Source organism: Nipponia nippon, unplaced genomic scaffold (assembly GCF_047370975.1).
Source record: "Nipponia nippon isolate SJK-2023a ecotype South Korea unplaced genomic scaffold, ASM4737097v1 scaffold_1, whole genome shotgun sequence".
Lineage (NCBI taxonomy): Eukaryota > Metazoa > Chordata > Aves > Pelecaniformes > Threskiornithidae > Nipponia > Nipponia nippon.
The window spans coordinates 144,840,168-144,857,732 of record NW_028262290.1 but is presented as its reverse complement, the minus strand read 5'-3'; the positions used below and the strand labels follow the sequence as shown (position 1 = coordinate 144,857,732).

Here is a 17,565-nt window from a genome sequence, read left to right as displayed (position 1 = left end):
TGTGATCTTTTTTTTAATCTTGAAAGTTGCTGCAATCCAAATAAGTGATGAATACTGTTATAAATAACCTATTTATAAATATAATTCTTATTAAAAACCTGTTTATAACAGTAGGATACCATCATGAGCTTAAATTCTGCTGAAATTCTTTTATGCTTGTGGTGTTTCCATGTAGCTAGAGAAATACGAACTGCCCCACAATTCGCTTTTAATTACCTTGAGAAAAATGATGCCACATTTTGAAAATAAGGACGCCTCTGGATTCCTGTCAGGCAGCCAAATTTCAGCCTGTCCTTGACTTGGGCAAATATTATCCAGCGTGAAATTATTAGATGTATACAAAGTTGCAAGAAAGGTCTTCTGCTTTAGCACCCACCTAGTATAGCTTTTAAGCACACACTTTGCTCACGTGTTCAGCCACTAAGTTTAAGTGTTAAGAATAATGTCAGTAATGAAACAAGTGGAGGTAAATTGCTTCTGGTTTAGTTAAAACCCACCAGAATAGAAAAATACAGATTAAATCAAATTAGAATTTATGTTAGACTTCAAATCAAATGAAAAAGTATTTACAGATCTAGAAGGGTTTTGTTTTGTTTTGTTTTGTTCTGTTTTGTTTTGTTTTTCCGCAGCAGAACTAGCCTGTTGAAGAAAGAGAATAATTTCAATCTCTAGCTATTTCAAAATATGATTAAGATAATGTTTAGAACATATCCATATTCAGATTAGCAGTGGATGTGTCCCATGAAGATACTGGTTAGATCCAGACTTGGTTAGCGTAGGAAGCCTGAAGAGGGTCATGCAGGTAGAGTAAGTGTGAGCAGTTCTGGGGGTATTCAGATGAAGGGGTCCTCCTTTAGAAAGAGCAGATGCTCGAGCTAGATCAGGCACTAGCAGTCCAGCTTACCCAGGAGAATTTTGTGAGCCTATGATACTGTATAATAAATGTCATAGCCTCCCAGTCTGAAATCAGGCTGAAAAAGCAGATGCAGAAGATGAAATGCATACACAGAGGACTAAGCTACTGGCTTATTTTGAATATAACAAGCAGTTTTTCTACTATACAAGAAATATCAATAACGTATTTTATTGTTTTAATTCCAGGGTGATGATCCTAAGGAGACAATTTGTGTATATCTCAGCAGTTCCGTGTTGGATTTGGTCTGGTGTGATTTTGTGAGCATTAAACTGCATTATTACAATGGAGAAATATTTTACACTTGGGGAGAAAAGGAAGTGATTTTTCACACAGTGACTGCTACATTTCTGAATTTTGAGTAAACATTTTTTTAAATACAAAATAGCATTTATTTGGGAAATTCTGAAACTCCTGACTATTGGTTTAATTGTAGCAAAGCACAATCTCAGGATGGTGGCAATATGTGACATTCATCATGTTTTGCTTCTTAAAGTATCATTAAAACATTTTGACGTAAGATCTCTGGGTTTCTTAATATGACATAATACAGGCAATAGTCTCTGTACAGTAGCTGCATGAGTTGGCAGTTAACATTTTCAATTAAGAACTTGATCCTGTAAACATTAGCATTTGTCTACATGAGAAAGGTGATGATAAGAGCTACAGAGGAGTAACTGATTCAGAGCCATGTCATTCTTAGTTTGTCCCAGGGTGCACAGATAAAAAATCTCTCAGGTTAGAGATAGTCAAGTGCTTTATGCATTTTCATCTTGTGGGCAATAGATAATGCTGTGGATTTAATGGGATCACTCATGTGAATGATGTTAATTTTGTGAACAAGAAGGACCAGAGCTGTATAATTGTTTTTAAACCCCTCTTCTTGCTTGTGTTCCTGTCTAAGGTCCAGTTCAGCTCCAAATGAGGACAATAAACTAGGTTCCATGCTGCAATCCCCAGAGTCCTGGTAGGGCATGACTTTGCACACATTCCTGTAATCCCAGATCTGTCTCTTGGCTGACATATGAGATGAGCCAGTCATTAGAAAACTGATTGGTACCAAACCTATCATTTCTTCTATTTCTTTTTCACCTAGCATAGCTCCTATCAATATGTCACTACAGATAAGGAAACTGCACTAAGCATTATTAGAAGAATGTTCCTCTTACAGTCAACCCCAAAGTCTTTTCCTATACCAGGACATATGAGAAAAGAACCTACAGTCACTTAATTTAAAACTCGTGCAGTTTTTGTGCTTTAAGTTTCCATACGGTCCAGGAATACCTGTGGAGCAACATCCTGTGGCAAGAGAAAGTGAAATATCAGCCCAATGGGAAGAATCACATTAACATTTACAGGAGCTAGGACAAGCAGTTGTTCCCCTAGCTCTGACTGCTTGTATGTTATTGCTTATATGTTTTACTGCAGGAAAAAACCAGAAAAAAACAAACAAAAAAAACAACAAAAAATTTCTAATAACCAGTTTCTGTTAAAAGAAGAGTTTCAGTGGCTTTTTGGAGAGTCTATTGAATGATCCGTTCAAAGATAGAGTGTCCTTCTTCTTCCTTTACAGTCAGATACTATCAGGTATTTTCTTTACTAAAACTCCTTTTGCCACTGTAGCATTAAATCCCCAATCAGCTGATTTAAAAAGCATTCAATATTCCAGTCATTGAGGATTATATCTGAAAAAAAATCCTTCTTAAGTGAATTGAATCTTTTAAAATAAGGTTCAAAAAACCTTTTAAACTGATGCTTTATAAGACCATTTCTGTATTGTTGTAATATTTGAAAGCTTACCTTGCAGCAGTTTTATAATCACATAAATAATCCTGAAAGTATTAGAATCAATCATTATGGTTCCAGTTCTGTTAATTGAGACACATTCAGCACCTTGATCCATCTCCAAGATAATGATATCAGAATCCAATACTACTCCTACCCAAGCAGAAGTGTCTATAAATCCTGGCTGCATCTATCAGCAGTAAAGTAAATTTTTTGCAAAATACGGTCTTTAAAAAATAAATAGTGCTTAGGGGCACTGAATGATACTACTAATACATGAGTGGACCTCTGAATACCAGTAGGGCTTTTAACAGAAACAAAGACATCAGAATTGAGTTGATGGGTACATCTGCGTCACCAGCTGGTGACTGAAAGAGGCGAGCACAAGGGTTTGATTTACTGTGATCTGTTATGGTTCCAGCACCACACGTCCGCATTTTGTCTTCGCCAGCAATGAAATTTGTGCCACTTTCTGGCCACAGGCACCTGCCGCTCATGTGCAGAGAGCTGGCTGTTGCAAGACCCTGCATCCATGTTACGAGTGTTATGGATGATTGCCTACTGCAAGACCCTAGTTATAGATCAGAGTCAAATTTGCTCCCAAAAGAGCTCCTCCTACACCATAAATCACTCACATAGACTGTTCCTGAGTGTTTGTCGCTGGCAGCTGTGCAAAGTGGTGTACTTGTCCTTTGGGTGATGCAAACAGCCTAGGTTGAGGAGAACCATGTCCTATTTCATCCAGAGAGACAAAGATACACCTGTGTTCAGGCAAGGACTGTAATTTATTCCAGTCTAGTGTAGTGCAATGAGATGATCTTGGCTGTATAGCAGCTACATGGTTTGACTTGGAAAAATTCATACATCTCTTAGAGATTGAGAGGATCTTGCATTGTATCTACAACAATTGCAAGTACTTTGTGTATACGTAGAGGTGATGCAAATCATTCATTGCTCAGATTAAATTCAATGAACTACTCAGCATGAGTAAAGTGGCCAAACCTGGTTGGGTGTAAGTAGAAGGTGTGGAAAGGAGAAAATGAAATTTATTTGCAGTGGAGAAGCACCTTTTTTTCAAAAGTGTTTGTTAGTTAGCACCGTATTGCATTATCTCAGTGAATAAATGTATACAGTGTACCATGACACACCATAAAGAGCTGAAGTTACTGTGTCTGGACTATTTCCATGCAGCTATGTTATTTATAACACACATGTATTAGTCACTGGAAAGGTTATTGGAATACATTTTAAGAGAGGTTTAGTCGAAGAGAAGAAACCTGTTTAATTTCCCTTAACAAAAAGAAGCCTTAGCTGAAGGAGCGTGATGTAGCATTCACAAATGAGAGCAAACAGAAAGCTCTGTAACACAGACAGACATGTTGACTTTTTAGAGCTGTTTCAGCGAAGTTTAAACTTGCTGTTGACCTGAAGACCTGATCCTCTCTGCTCTCAAAGGTCTCAGTGATTTATGTGCAGCACGGGACTGACAAGAAATGCATGGAGGAATTGTTAACCTTTCCTACCCTTTCCTACAAATACTCTTACTCCTCGTAGAATAAAAATATGCTCTATTAGACTTTAGATTAAGAACCTATTTTTAATGTAGGTTTCTCAGGCCTTGCTCCAGACATGAAGTTATTATGAGATGTTGGAGTGCAGACCTTGTACTTGGCTTTATTATAGCTACTGCTGCTGTGTGCTTGGTGGCTAGGTCGTGTTAATTTGTGCACAGGCTGGACAAGTTAATAGCGGCGTTTCTGTGTGACAAGGTACAGTTAGATTGATCAAGACTTGCTGAAGTACACTCACTGTGGGAAAGGATGTTTTCTCGAGTAGCCAAATAAATTATTTCTCATTTATTTTACATCTGTGATTTCTCATTCATTTTACATCTGTGCCAGCCTAATGATGAATAAATGGATTTTGTACCTGGCTGGGAATGTTTATGACACTTTTGCAAGACTGAGCCAAATGCAGTTTTGATTAAGGAGTCTTGACCAAAGGTTAGGAAGGGCCTTTCAGTTCCCTCTACTTCACATGAGGAATAATCATTTCCAGGGTTTGTGGGCCTCCAATGCTGTCACATGCTGTGGACTGAATATTGAGATTAAATAGTTTTCTAAAGATAGAAACACTGACAACGTGCTGATAGTTCCACTGTACCTTTGCAGAGGCTGACAGTGTCCTTGCACATGACTGCTTCACAGCATCGTTAGATTAAAGCCTGCTCGGCTGCTTTTATTCCTTTTTATTCCTTTTTCTCCTCTGAATCGTTAATGTTGCATCTTCCTTCAGGATCCAGTGCTGCTGGTAATTTCTCTTCCCCCGTGGGGCGTTATGTAGTCCTGTTTAGTGTCTGTTAGGGAGTTTGTATGGCTATGAATCAAATGCTGCTATGCTTGCAGCATAGTAAAACATACTTAAAATGGCTTGGTTTATATCTCAGGGAAGGCAGCATGGTGGGATATTCACATTGCCTAACTGGAGGTGCTAAATTTGGGCTGTAGCTCCACAGTGACTTAAGCTGTAATGGCTGGCTACACAGTCCGGGCCTCGTTCTTGCGCTCCACCCCTTCCTTCGTGCCGTCTCTGGCTCCTGTCTGATCCTACACTGTGCTGTTTTGACACACTGAGCTGGCAAAAACCTGACATGGCAACAAAAAGAGAAAAATGGTTCATGCCAACAGAGCCAGGGGAATTTCAGAGTCAAAGCAAAGGAGGGGTACGATGCGGGTGGGACCGTAGGGATACAGTGGGGGCCGTTTGTTATCTGATGGCTGTTGGCCAGGCCCAGTGGTCCCCTGAAACCTCAGTCAAGTCAGGAGGGTGACATCTCTGGGGCCCTTCCCAGTCAGGAGCTCATACGAACTCCTGCAGGAGCTCATCCTGGTGGGCAGGAGCCTGTCTCTCCCCACGGTGACAGAAGGTGCCTATGGACTCGAGGTAACTACACTGGTTGATTGTTGCTCCCCCTTCTCTGTTTTCCCATTACAGTCATTTTAACAAGCTGCCCACCATCTGCAGGTTCTGAAATGATAACCATAAAAAACGTTTGACTGTAAACACTATTTCTCAGTTCACTGATAGTAAACTTGCATAAACTTGCTCGTTATTCAGCACGCCTATGCTTTAGTCTGCTAATCCCAGCATGTCAAATAGCATCTGCAGAGAACAGAGCTGCGCAAGGTCTGGCAGTTTTGAGACCAGTTAATCTCACTTTGATTCTCTTTCCTTTGTACAGTAGTGAGATGTCTGACCATATTGCCAAGCTTGAGTCAAGATGAAATTCTCTGTCCTGTGTGATTCAGGAAAAGAAACTAAATTATTTAGGTGACCTAGCACCTTCTGTGGGCTCCCCAAACTACAAGAAAAAAATAATCCTGTTGTTATGTATTATTTGATTTTATCCAGTGCTGGTATCTGGATCGGTTAATTGATCACTTAGACCTTGACCCTGCACAGACTCCATGGTGGAGCTACAGCCTGACACAGCAATCTAGGTTTAAAAAACATTTAACCTGGAGATCTTTCTGGATTGAGATCCTGAACATCCATGCAGTAGCTCCTCCAGGGACTCTCAGGTCCACATGTCCACTTGTGTACAGGAGTCTGTGTGAGATCAAGCCCAAGGAATATTTTGTGGAGTGCTTATTCTGAAACAAACAGCTTTATTTCAAACAGCTGATAGCCAGTTGTTGCACACTCTGAAGCAGTAGGCTTCTTACACGTGATCTTGTTAGTTAAATATATCTTAGTTTGAAATATTCACACCCAGGTAATCCCTCATCGTGTGGTACTTCAGCAGCTGATCTCTTTCATCTCTCGGTCTGCTAGCCAAGAACGGTGACAAAGGTATAGGTATTGACCATATAAAGCCTGGCTCTCTTGATTTTGAATTCTGTCATTTTAGGCAGGAACATCATCCTTCTCTGAATTTCTGGACAGCCAAGTTTCAAAGGCTGCGGTTCTCTCAGAGTACTCTGGAGAAATCATTTGGGGCTTTCAGCTACAGAGCACAATGAGTGGGCAGATTTATATTTATTAAGCTTTGTTCCAGATTTTCATAAAGTATTTCTTAATTGGCTCTAAATTATCATAATGGTCAAGTAGAGCATGAAACGATCTGCAGCATGCCACTAAACAAAGGAACTATTGCTGTTATTTAGCGGTCTCCTTTCATAAAGTCGCATTTCAGAATACCTTCCTATTCTGGGAACGCCAGCTCACCAGGGGAATGACCCCGGGTTACTGGGTTACCGTGCACTGGTCCAGCTGGGGTAGCAGCCTGTCAGCATGCTCTCGGTGTTGAGCAAATTCAAGCAATGCGACGAGCTTAACCTGGTGGGAGTACATCAGCTTGGGTTTGCCATACACCAAGGAGCTCCACACAGTAACTAAACTTACTACTGTGATGTGTGGTAATTTACTGAGCTCACACCCCTCTGTGTGTGAGCAATAACTGCCCGTCAGTTGCAGGTGTTGGCAAATACTGGTTTAAGGATGCAAACAGTCTGGCCGTGCTTCTTTATTGCAAGTACCAGAACTGCTGGAATTTTTTTTAGCCCCTGAGGTTAAATATGAGAAGTGGCATCCTTGCATTGCCATCAAATAAACAGTCAGGGCTGTCTTTTGCTAAATCCTGCTGTAGCTTCAGCAATACAGGATGCCACATCGCTGTTTGTTGCTGCACCTGGTAGTGTTGTGTCTTGCCTTTTTTTCATGCTGCTTTTCTCCAGCGAGGGAAAAAACTCAATCACATGATGGAAGCGTTTAATGATCCCACCATGAATTCATGGCATCACGGCAAGAAGCCATCAGAATGAATCATGCTAATGGTTGTGACTGGGTAGTCTAGTCTATGACAAGATTGCTGGTTTTAAATTCTTCACTATTCACTTTAGTCCCTGACAAGAGGAGATTCTTCACAGCAAGTCTGTAGTGCAAGAACCTGCTAGGCTCAGCTCTTGGCTCGGCTGTCAGGTGATTCCCTACAAGCACCTCCTTCTTGGTGTATTCATTGTTAGTGCTTATGGTACAAACCCATTCTTAAATTCTTGAGAAATTGAAGTATAATAGCTGAAATTTCTGCATGTTTTATATGCACATTTTATATAGTAGCTTCATATGTATTCTTTACGTTAATACTCTTAATATTCTTTTCTTTGAGTATCTGATTAAAATTGTTTAAAATATTAATTATATGTTATGCTACCAGAATAAACTGCGGGGGAAGTTACATAATGTCACCTAAAAAAACAGTGGTACAACCCAAAATCACTTTTAAGGGTATCTATCTGACCGATTTCTAGAAGGTTATTTTCATTAGTCATTTGGACACTTGGTGCTGAGATTTACCTTTCTAAGGTGGGTCTAAGAGGCTACCTCTGCTTCTGATTTAGTTCAAGAACTACAAGTGAGAAGATAGGTGAATGGAGAGGTTCTACATGGGGCTGCTCCTAAGAGATGGCAAATACATGTTTTTTTTCTTTTCAGAGACTGTTCCATGTGTCAAAATGTAATGTCATAAAGTTTCCGTGGTAGCTTTTGCCCAGAGGTTTCATTGTCTCCTAAGATGTGTGTTGTTTGCATTCATTTCGCCTCCATTCTTTCCGATGCAATTGTCCGAGCAGAGCTTATCCCCCTTGGAGCTGGTATAATTGTGCTCCTCCACATGCGCCAAGCTCTGTGTGAAGCTGCTAGCCTAGGCTCTGCTATTGCGGTTTCCAAAAAGGTTCTTTCAAATTCTCTCAACGCTGAACTTATTTATGTTTTCAGATGTGAACTTGATGTTGTCCGAGTAGAATGTGTGCAGCGTAACATAGAAGTGTCTGTGCGCAGGATTTAGGAGGAGGCACGGAAAGCCCCTCAACCATGTGTGTGCTTTTATTACAGAAAACCAAGACGAAGTTGTATTGTTGGGTCATCCATTATGGCTGATTTAATTTGTACTTCGCTTTCATGTTTTAAGTGCCTAATGATTTTTTGTCAAGGAGGCAATGGTTTCACTGCTATAACGCATACTTAGAATTCTGCACTTGTTACTTGTTCTGTAATAGAATATTTTTGCAGTTTCTGTTTGGAAATAAAGACTTATTAGGCATAATTGTGATGTGTTTTTTAATTGCTGAGACTTAAAAATCAAAAACATGTCTGCTGAGGCACAGCAGTGTAGAAAATGTGTTAGTCTGATTCCTCTACAGCAGTGTCAGCCCATAGAAATATGGGCGGTTCCTTAAAATCGTGCAAGGGAAAAAGCAAGCTGTGCTTAAAAACAGGTATGGGGGTTTGGGGCACTGGTGCATGTATAACTATGCATTTCTGAACTAATACCTTCATGTCATTTCAGTCTTTTCCCTTCCTGTACGGCAACACAGTTAACCAGCTTCTTTCCTTACTTCTAATGACTTGAAATATTTTTTTAATTATTTATTGAAGAAAAATCAAACAAGGAAAGGACCCAAACAAGAAGCAAAGATTTTTCACTAAAAATAGCTATTAAATTTGAAAACTATCTGTAAAAATAACCAAACACTTTGAAAACAGTGATTAACTGAAAATGTTAAAACCACTGATGCAGAAGTTTTTTCCTACAAAATGCTGACCATGCGTACACGTCTCGTAGATGTGCATCTCGGAGCCCTTTAGACATGTTTCAGTGGCTTGTTTATGTGGGTTTTTTTCCTTAAGAAGGTTTTGGTTGTAGGACACACACACAGATACTTGTAGTGAACAAATTTCAAACAGATGAAGTTCAGAGAAAGCGTTTTCCCTCAAAGCATTTACTTTTTACTTTTGGACAGAAGGCAGCCATATAGCTTCTGCTTACTGTGACTTCTCCAAATAGAAGCTGACTGTCCGATCAAATCAGGTCAAATATGTACGTGCAGCTGTTTTGTGTTGTGGACTATTATCCTTTAGGGCCCTCTAGGGACTGAACTTCAATTGCCAAATTTTATTGCAGCCAGAACAGAGGATTAGAACTGAAAGTTGTTATCTGGCCTCACAGACCACCAAGTGGCTTCTGCCTAGAGATGAAGATCTGGGTCTTTGTGGCCTCTGTCCTTCCCATAGCGTGTCAGTCTTTCATATATGATCAAAACCAAAGGGTTTCTTTTGTTTGCTGTGCTAACAGCTAGAATTGTATATACGAGTGATGCAGATGCAAATGCGTCCTCATAATCTGAACCATTTCTAAAGCAGAAGTGTGATTTCTACTGTGGAAAAAAAGCGTCTTAGAATGAGCTTAGCCATCTCAAACATTTAGCTGATGAACAGCTAAACATTGAAAAAGGAGCACTGCCTGGTGATTAAGACTGCTTGGTCCAGGTACAGAATAAGTGAGTGCTGCCCCAGACAAAGCATTGCCTCTTCCTCATCCCCTGCTTAGAAGGGGAGCAGTCTGGAAAAAGCTGGCTGGGCAAGAGGAGAGCGGGAGGGAAGCAGTTGTGCACTGGGGTTATGCCTGTCAAACAGCTGGAGCACCTCTGGATCACACCGAGCACAAACCACCCTCCTGGGGCAGAGCATCTCCCATGAAGATGGCACTCCTGCTATGGGAAACACATGGTCCCTGCCGCTGGAAGGGCTTAAGAAGGAATTTTCCCAGGAAGAAGATTGTCCAAGACCAGCTTAGGTTTTCCTCCTGCCTCAAAATACTGTTAGGCAAAAGTGCCATGTGAGGATGTTGCAACTTAAGGAGACTGGATTAGTCCAGAAGAAGAGAATGGCCAAAGACTAGGCCACAAGCTGAAAGCCATGGCAGTGGGCTAGGGGAGCTGGGGTCATGGCCACATCACAGCCAGAACCTGGAGAAATGCACATATGGGCTGAGGAAGACCAATCAGCATTTTAAAAAGAGAGGGGGGATCGCCTCCTCCTCAAGGATCCCAGTATGCCCATGTTCTGGTATCTGAATGTGCCTAGGTTTTGAGATGATAACATAGACATTTTAGCTTGCCTCTTCCGTCCTGTATCATGTGCCTGTGTTGTCCTCACTCTGTGGCCAGAGCCAATTAATAGTGAAAAGGGGTGTTAAGATCTCCTGGCCTGTGCAGACTGATAGATGGAACCGGCTGGTTAATGGAGATACCGTAATGAAAGCATTAGCTCTTAAGTATATAAATGCAGATGAAACACTTTTTATCATGTAAGTGAAGAAAAGAGAGAGCCCAGTGAGGACTAAATTTAAGCTGCTGTCTGTTTTCTGCAGCACAGAGAAGCAAAGCTGAATTAGTCCAGAAGCTCACGTCCCACCACTGTCGTTGGAAGAAGCAATGCTGGATGTGCTGGGAAGAAGATATAAGTATTAGAAATGGAATAACTTTCATCTTCTAAATTACTTTATTAGGTATTTTGAGAGACTTTTAGGGCAAAAATAATCTGACTGAATTCTAAGGGCAGTGCTGCTTGTGTGACTCCAAACCTGCAGGGGCATTAGTTCTTTTTGTTTCGCTTTTGATCTCCTTTATAAGGAAGAAAATGACTCTTGTATTATGTGCGGAGCTTTAACGAAGTAAAAACACTCAGTAATGGCCCCTCAATTCAGACTGCCCCTCTGAAACTGACACTTCGCCTTGAACAATACGCCTTGAGCAAAACCTGCTGTGAGCCCAGGCAGGGCCTGGGAGCGGGCTGCAGCCCCGTGCTTCCCCTGCCCTAACAGAGCACGGGCGCAGCTCCTGCCCGCCGGCTCCCACCGCCCCCCACCAGGCCCGTCAGCAGCTGGGTGCCTAGGGCTCCCGCCCGACCGGTAGGAATGATGGGGCTGAGTCACCTGTAGGAGAGGAAGGAGTTGAGCTGGGTGACATGCTGCCTTGGTGAATGTCCTAAAGCTGGCTTATGATATAAAAGAGGACCAAAAGGTCTCTTATCCTAGCTGGATTTTAAATGAATTGGTTCTGCTTTTCCAAAATACAGAGTTGCTACAGTCTCAGGAAAGGTTTCAAAGCTGGTTCAGAGAAGACAATGATGTTCTCTGGGACATTGGATAGAAGTGTAAGAGACAAAATATAAGATACTCTGGATGTGCTCATGCATGATGCGCCACGGAGAAATGTTATGAAGGGAGGATGAGGGGAGTGTGGTTATTAAGTGACCTGAAATGAGAGACTACAGTACTCTGACATTGAATATTCGGTTCTCCATCAAATGCTGGTGTAAAATAACTTCCTTTTAAAAAGCCAGACTTGTTGAAATACTGGATGGGCCAGAGTGGGAGGCAGATCTAGCAGCTGGGACACAGATCTACCAGTGTCCTTGGGCATCTCGCCTTGCTGTAAAGCTGAGCAAGGTGGCAGAAGGAAATAGCCTGAGATTAATCTCACCAACCAAAGTCTCCAATTCAAGGTAGGGTGACTTGTATGCTACACTCCATGGTCCATGAGCACAGGATGCTACTTCATAGCCAGGGTGACTACTTTGGATATAAATTTCTACATCATAAACACCTACACCGATTAGATCAGTCCCATCATTCCTGTCCTACCCTTTTCCTGTCTACATTGAATGTTTTTTAACAGTGCCTTAATCATAGAGCTCTGAACTCTGTTGGCCCTATTCGCTCTTCTATAATATGGATAATAATTTCTAGGATGAAATATCTTTTTCTGAATATACTTAACATCTTTCAGAAGAGTCTAAAATAGAAATTCTAAGAACATTAACTTAGAGCACTTTTCAAGTTCATCTTACTTGCAGTCGATTACATTGAAGTGACAACTGAGGTGTGACGTGAAGTAATTATACTGATTGTGTTGTATGTGCTCCGCAGGAGCTGAATGATTTGCTGAGGATATTAATTTCAAAAGCCAGACAGCAAGAGATCAGCTGAGATGGAAGATCACTGCAAAGTGACCTCAGACCAGGGGAAAAGAAAAGAGGAGGGGGGAATGTGGCCCAGCGCAGGAGTTCAGCGCTGTATAGTCTAGCAGTGAACTGAAATAGATGTATTTTGGCACCAAAAGTGCTCTCCATGTGACTGAATGCAGGTATGGAAATCAAAACTCATCAGTGTAGGTTCCCTTTACGTTCTATGGAGAGAAGTGGAGCATAATTCATCTGGCTTTTTTAAAGTATCTATGTTAGGACGTAATAAATCATGCCCTAGACTCTCCAGTTTATAAAGGGAGAGTAGAGTGACTAGCTTGGCCATAATGTCTGTAGTTTGATGCTCCACCCTAAGAGCCCACAGTGTTGGTGAAGCACAGGTACAAGCCCAGACTGAGCTACCATCTGCCTTATTCATACAAAGTCAAGGGCCTGTCTCTGGCCTGATAATTATGCCTGTGGCATTAGACTTCATGACCAGCGCCATAGTAGCTAAGTAGCAGACTGTATAACATCACTTAGAGACAGCATATAATGAGATCAAGTTGATAAGGATTCTCTGAAAGAAGCTGTACCTTTGTGAATAACAAACATAGTGAACTTAATTTCTTTGATCTCTAAAACAATTTTCACGGTCACAAGAAGTTAATCAGAATGTAAAAGCTCTTTTTCTCTATGAAATGTTCACTGCTGAAATCAGTATTGGATTTGTGTACTTGAACTGTTGTGCAGCCCTGAATAGATCCATTAAAAGTAGTTTAATCCTATTGTACTTTGGCTTTAGCTTAGTTCAGCAGTCTAGCAGTGCAAGTAAAACTGCTTTCACTTAGGGATTGCCACCGCTTCACTTGGATAAATTCATTAGCAAGCCATAAAGTACCTGTGAGTCTGAGGGGCTTTGGGAGCCGTGGGCTAGATCTTCCTGAGAGATCCAAAAACTAAAGGTAAGTAATAGCCAGTTCTCAGTGTAATACAACATTAGTGAAGAGGATGTCATGAAATTTGACTGGGCAGCATATTCCTTGAATCTGTATATCCACACTCAGAGGAAGAGGTAAGCAGTAGCTAAAGCATGATTCTGTGCTAACAGGGACCTCCACACTCAATCCATTCCACATGGCTTCATCTGTCATTTGCCCAAAAAAAAGTGACAAACTACTTTAGTTTCACTAAAGTGTTGACTTGGCCAAGAAACGATGTTTTGGCACATCCAAACCAAAACAAAAGTCTGTAATCATCATGGTCATCGCTGTTACTGACTCACAGACTTCATGGAAAAACACAGGCAGTCCCCGAGCTGAAGGCCCTCAGCTCAAGAGCTCTGAGCACATGCCCAAGGATCCCTGGTCCCTTGTGGTTTTGGCCACTAAGGCTCAGCCTGTACTGAAGAGGAGACTGGCATATACAGCCTGCCCCCAGGCTAACTGTCTGGGCTGCTGTAGTCTTCTGTAGTCAGTGGACTGTTGGAAACAGGCCCTTTATCCCATCCACCGCAGTGGTGTTATGCCTCCACTGACAACAGAGAGCCAACTTGAACAAGAGGTTTAGGGTTTTGACAGCTAAAGTAACTGAAAGGATCACTTTGCTCATTGACTGAGGTTGTATCCCTGCATGGCACCATTAACTGCATCAGTACGCCAGCCTCTGCAGCACAGGCACTGTCCACAGGTCGTCTGTGATAGTGAGAAGGGATGCTAACGAACTTGTGGCTAACAGGAATCTTTTCTCTCTTTCTTTTCCACACACCTGGAAATGAGGCAAGACTTGGCAGTTCCGAGGGAAGGATGCATTTGTAGGGATCTTTTCTTTTTAATCTCCGTGTAGCGATAATAGTGAGCAGTCCCTTGATTTCTCTGTGGCCAAGCACTTAGTCCTCTATTATTCCCTCTGCAAAAAGGGAACAGCAATGCTTGGTCCTCTCCCAGTAGTGTTATGAGGGTAAATCCACTACGTCTTGAGACCCACTTATGTTTTGTATGATGGAGACCATGCATGAACTGCAGACAGACAGCTTTTCCTTTCTGTAAAAAATGCAGTTTATCTCTTGCTGCTGTTTCACAGCTTGATCTATGCTTGGTTGGCCATGACGTAAAGCACAACTGAACAGTTGAGCTGTATAGTACCAGTATTATGAAACTTAAGCTACGAAAAGAGAAAACAAATCAAAAGAATAAGGAGAGAACTTCACATTTTTGATCAGCCTTTCTCCTGCAGTTTCTTACTATTTAATTTAAACCAGAGCTGTTTCTTCCCTTCTGTAGTAATCAGCCATCTCCAAGAAGTGAAAATACACTTGCAAAACTAATAACTGAGAATCTATTTGCAAAGATATTTATTTATGCGCCTGGCACTTCAGGGTGTTTAGAGGGTAATCTCAAACTGTGAGCTCTGCACTGTGTAAATTTAGAAGCGATTTTTCTAAATGTCAAGTATTTATTACATGAAAAAAACATTTGGAGTGTGGAGCAGGTCCCCAGTGATATATGGTGCATTTGGGAAAGGGCTTCTTGGATGAACAGAAATAATATTTGAGAGATGAAAAGCAAATCCTCTATTTGAAATTGCTTTGTGTACACGGAAAGGAGATTGAACAAAGGTAGAAGGCCAGCCCAGTATTTTGCTTTGTCTCATGCATAAAATAGTGGGTTTCCAAACCTTTTATAACCAAGCCTATACCAATCTGTCTTTTCTGGGTCCTGTGGCACTTCTACCACCTCTGCTCAGATTGCTGCTGTCTCCTGCTCACCCCCTTAACAGCTTCAGCAGGCTCCGTTCAGACTGCAGGCAAATAAACCCTGCAGAATTTATTCATGTAGGCTTTTACCCACATAATACCTTACCTTAATGTCAAAGTGCGAAGTAGTAAAGTGCACCTCCAACTGGAGGCTGATGATATGGAATATAAGGGACTCTGGTCTATTGTGAGAAGCCTGTGATGCCTGTTGTTTTGCTTGGAACTACCAGCCAGCCTGGAAGCTGCAGCAGTGTGAGAACCATCAGGAGCAAGGGAAGGACACAAAAAGTCTAGCATGTTTTAAACCGGGAAGCTTTCGCCCTGCAGTTTCTGGGCAAAGTGATGCAGACTGAGTTACACACATACTGCCCCTGTGCTCTCCTGAGCACGACGCACCTCACTCCCACTGCTTGGGAGGGCAGCAGCACCGGGAGCTGAGATGTGCCAGGCTAGGCTCCAGACTCACCACCTCCCTATGGTCCACCTCACTGGTCCCTCCAAAGCGATGCAACCTCCTGCAGACACCCACCTGTGAGGGGACTACAAATGGGATCTTCATACGGTGTATGGCAGGGGCTACGACCACGCAGTCAGCAGAGCGATCTCTGCCTAATCCTTCAGGGGCATGTTGAGCAGGGAGGCCATCTATGGACTCTGGCTAGGTTACACTGGCTGAGTATGATGCAGTCATGCATGGCATCAGGATACCCATCTGTGTTACAGCCAGTGCTGCTCTCCTGCCGTTGAAAGTACCAACCAGTGAAGGTGTAAATGAGGGTCTCGGTCTGTACTCGCATGAAGCCAGAGTTCCCACGCGCCCTTGATGAGCTGAGTGCCAGGCAGCCAAGGGACAGCAGGAGGGAGGCTCTGCTCCTCTGCTGCCTCCTCTGCTTATCTGAAGCCTCAGGGGAGCTCTTGTCTCAGGAGCGAAGAACAGGGCAGGACCTTCTGCAGTATCCCCACAAAATTTAGTGTTGGGCCCTTCTGCAAGAAAGGGGTCTGCTTGCCTTTACACAGAACTTCAGGCTACTGTGGGGGGAGAGAAGGGAAGTTGAGGGGTTGAAGGAAGTGCCAAGGGCCCGAGAAATCGAGAAGCAAGAACAACAGCACACAACTTCAACAATATGTGTATATTTGCTCATTTGAATAAATGAAAAAGCTAGGACACAAAAAAAAAAAGAACATAAACACAACAAAGTAACAAGGAATGGTGGCTCTAACAAATCCCAAACAAAATATTTGAGGTTCTACAGGAAGATATTAATATAAGACCCCTTCACATGATGCCTACACACCTCCGTTCTGTCCCCAGTGGGTGCTGCCCTCCATGGCCCCACCACTGCTGGTGTAAGAGTGCATGGACTGCAGACAGCTTTTCTGGCAATCCTTTCCTGCTACTTAGCACTGGTGAGGCCACACCTGGAGTTCTGTGTCCAGTTCTGGACTCCCCAGTACAAGAAAGACATGGACATATTGGAGGAAATCCAGCGAAGGGCCACAAAGGTGATTAAGGATCTGGAGCATCTCACATATGAGGAAAGGCTGAGAGAACTGGGACTGCTCAGCCTGGAGAAGAGAAGGCTCAGGGGGTCTCATCAATGTACAGAAATACCTGAAAAGTGCAAAGAAGACAGAGCCAGGCTCTTCTCAGTGGTGCCCAGTGACAGGGCCAGAGGCAGTGGGCACACACCGAAATACAGGAGGTTCCCTTTGAACCTCAGGAAACACTTTTTTACTGTGAGGGTGACTGAGCACTGGCAGAGGTTGCCCAGGGAGGTTGTGGGGTCCTTGATCCTTGCAGATATTGAAAAGCCATCTGGACATGGTCCTGGGCAACTGGCTCTAGGTGGCCCTGCTTGGAGCAGAGGGGTTGGACCAGATGACCTCCAGAGGCTTCTTCCAACCTCAATCACTCTATGATTCTGTGCTGGGGCTGGGCCAAGGCCAGGCGAAGATATCAACCCCAAGGTGGGGATCAAGATCAGGCCCAGTGAGGGGAACTGGTGTCAGACACAGCCTGTAGTTTCCTGAGTCCTCCTTCTTGCTTTTCTTGAAGATAGGAGTAACATTTGCTTTCCTTCAGTTTTCAGGCACCTATCCCAGTCACCATGATCATTCAACAATAATTGAGAGTGGCCTCACAATGACATCAGCCAGGTCCCTCAGCACTCATGGATGCATCCCACCAGAGCCCACAGCCTTATGTATGTCCAGTTTGCTTAAATATTCTCTGACCTGATCCTCTTCCACCAAGGGTACATCTTCCTTGCTCCAACCTTTCCCCCTGGTCTCTGGGGATTCCTGAAGG

At 42.7% G+C, this 17,565-nt stretch overlaps 1 protein-coding gene across 1 annotated transcript in view; it reads left to right on the top strand.

Annotated features, from left to right (window-relative positions):
- ST8SIA6 (ST8 alpha-N-acetyl-neuraminide alpha-2,8-sialyltransferase 6) overlaps window positions 1-4,562 on the top strand; it is a 41,266-nt gene extending 36,704 nt beyond the window's left edge. Inside the window, exon 9 of the mRNA XM_087775973.1 lies at window positions 1,102-4,562. The gene's annotated coding sequence lies outside the window, so the exon portion shown is untranslated. The remainder of the gene's footprint in view (window positions 1-1,101) is intronic.
- The last annotated feature ends 13,003 nt before the right edge of the window (window positions 4,563-17,565 follow it).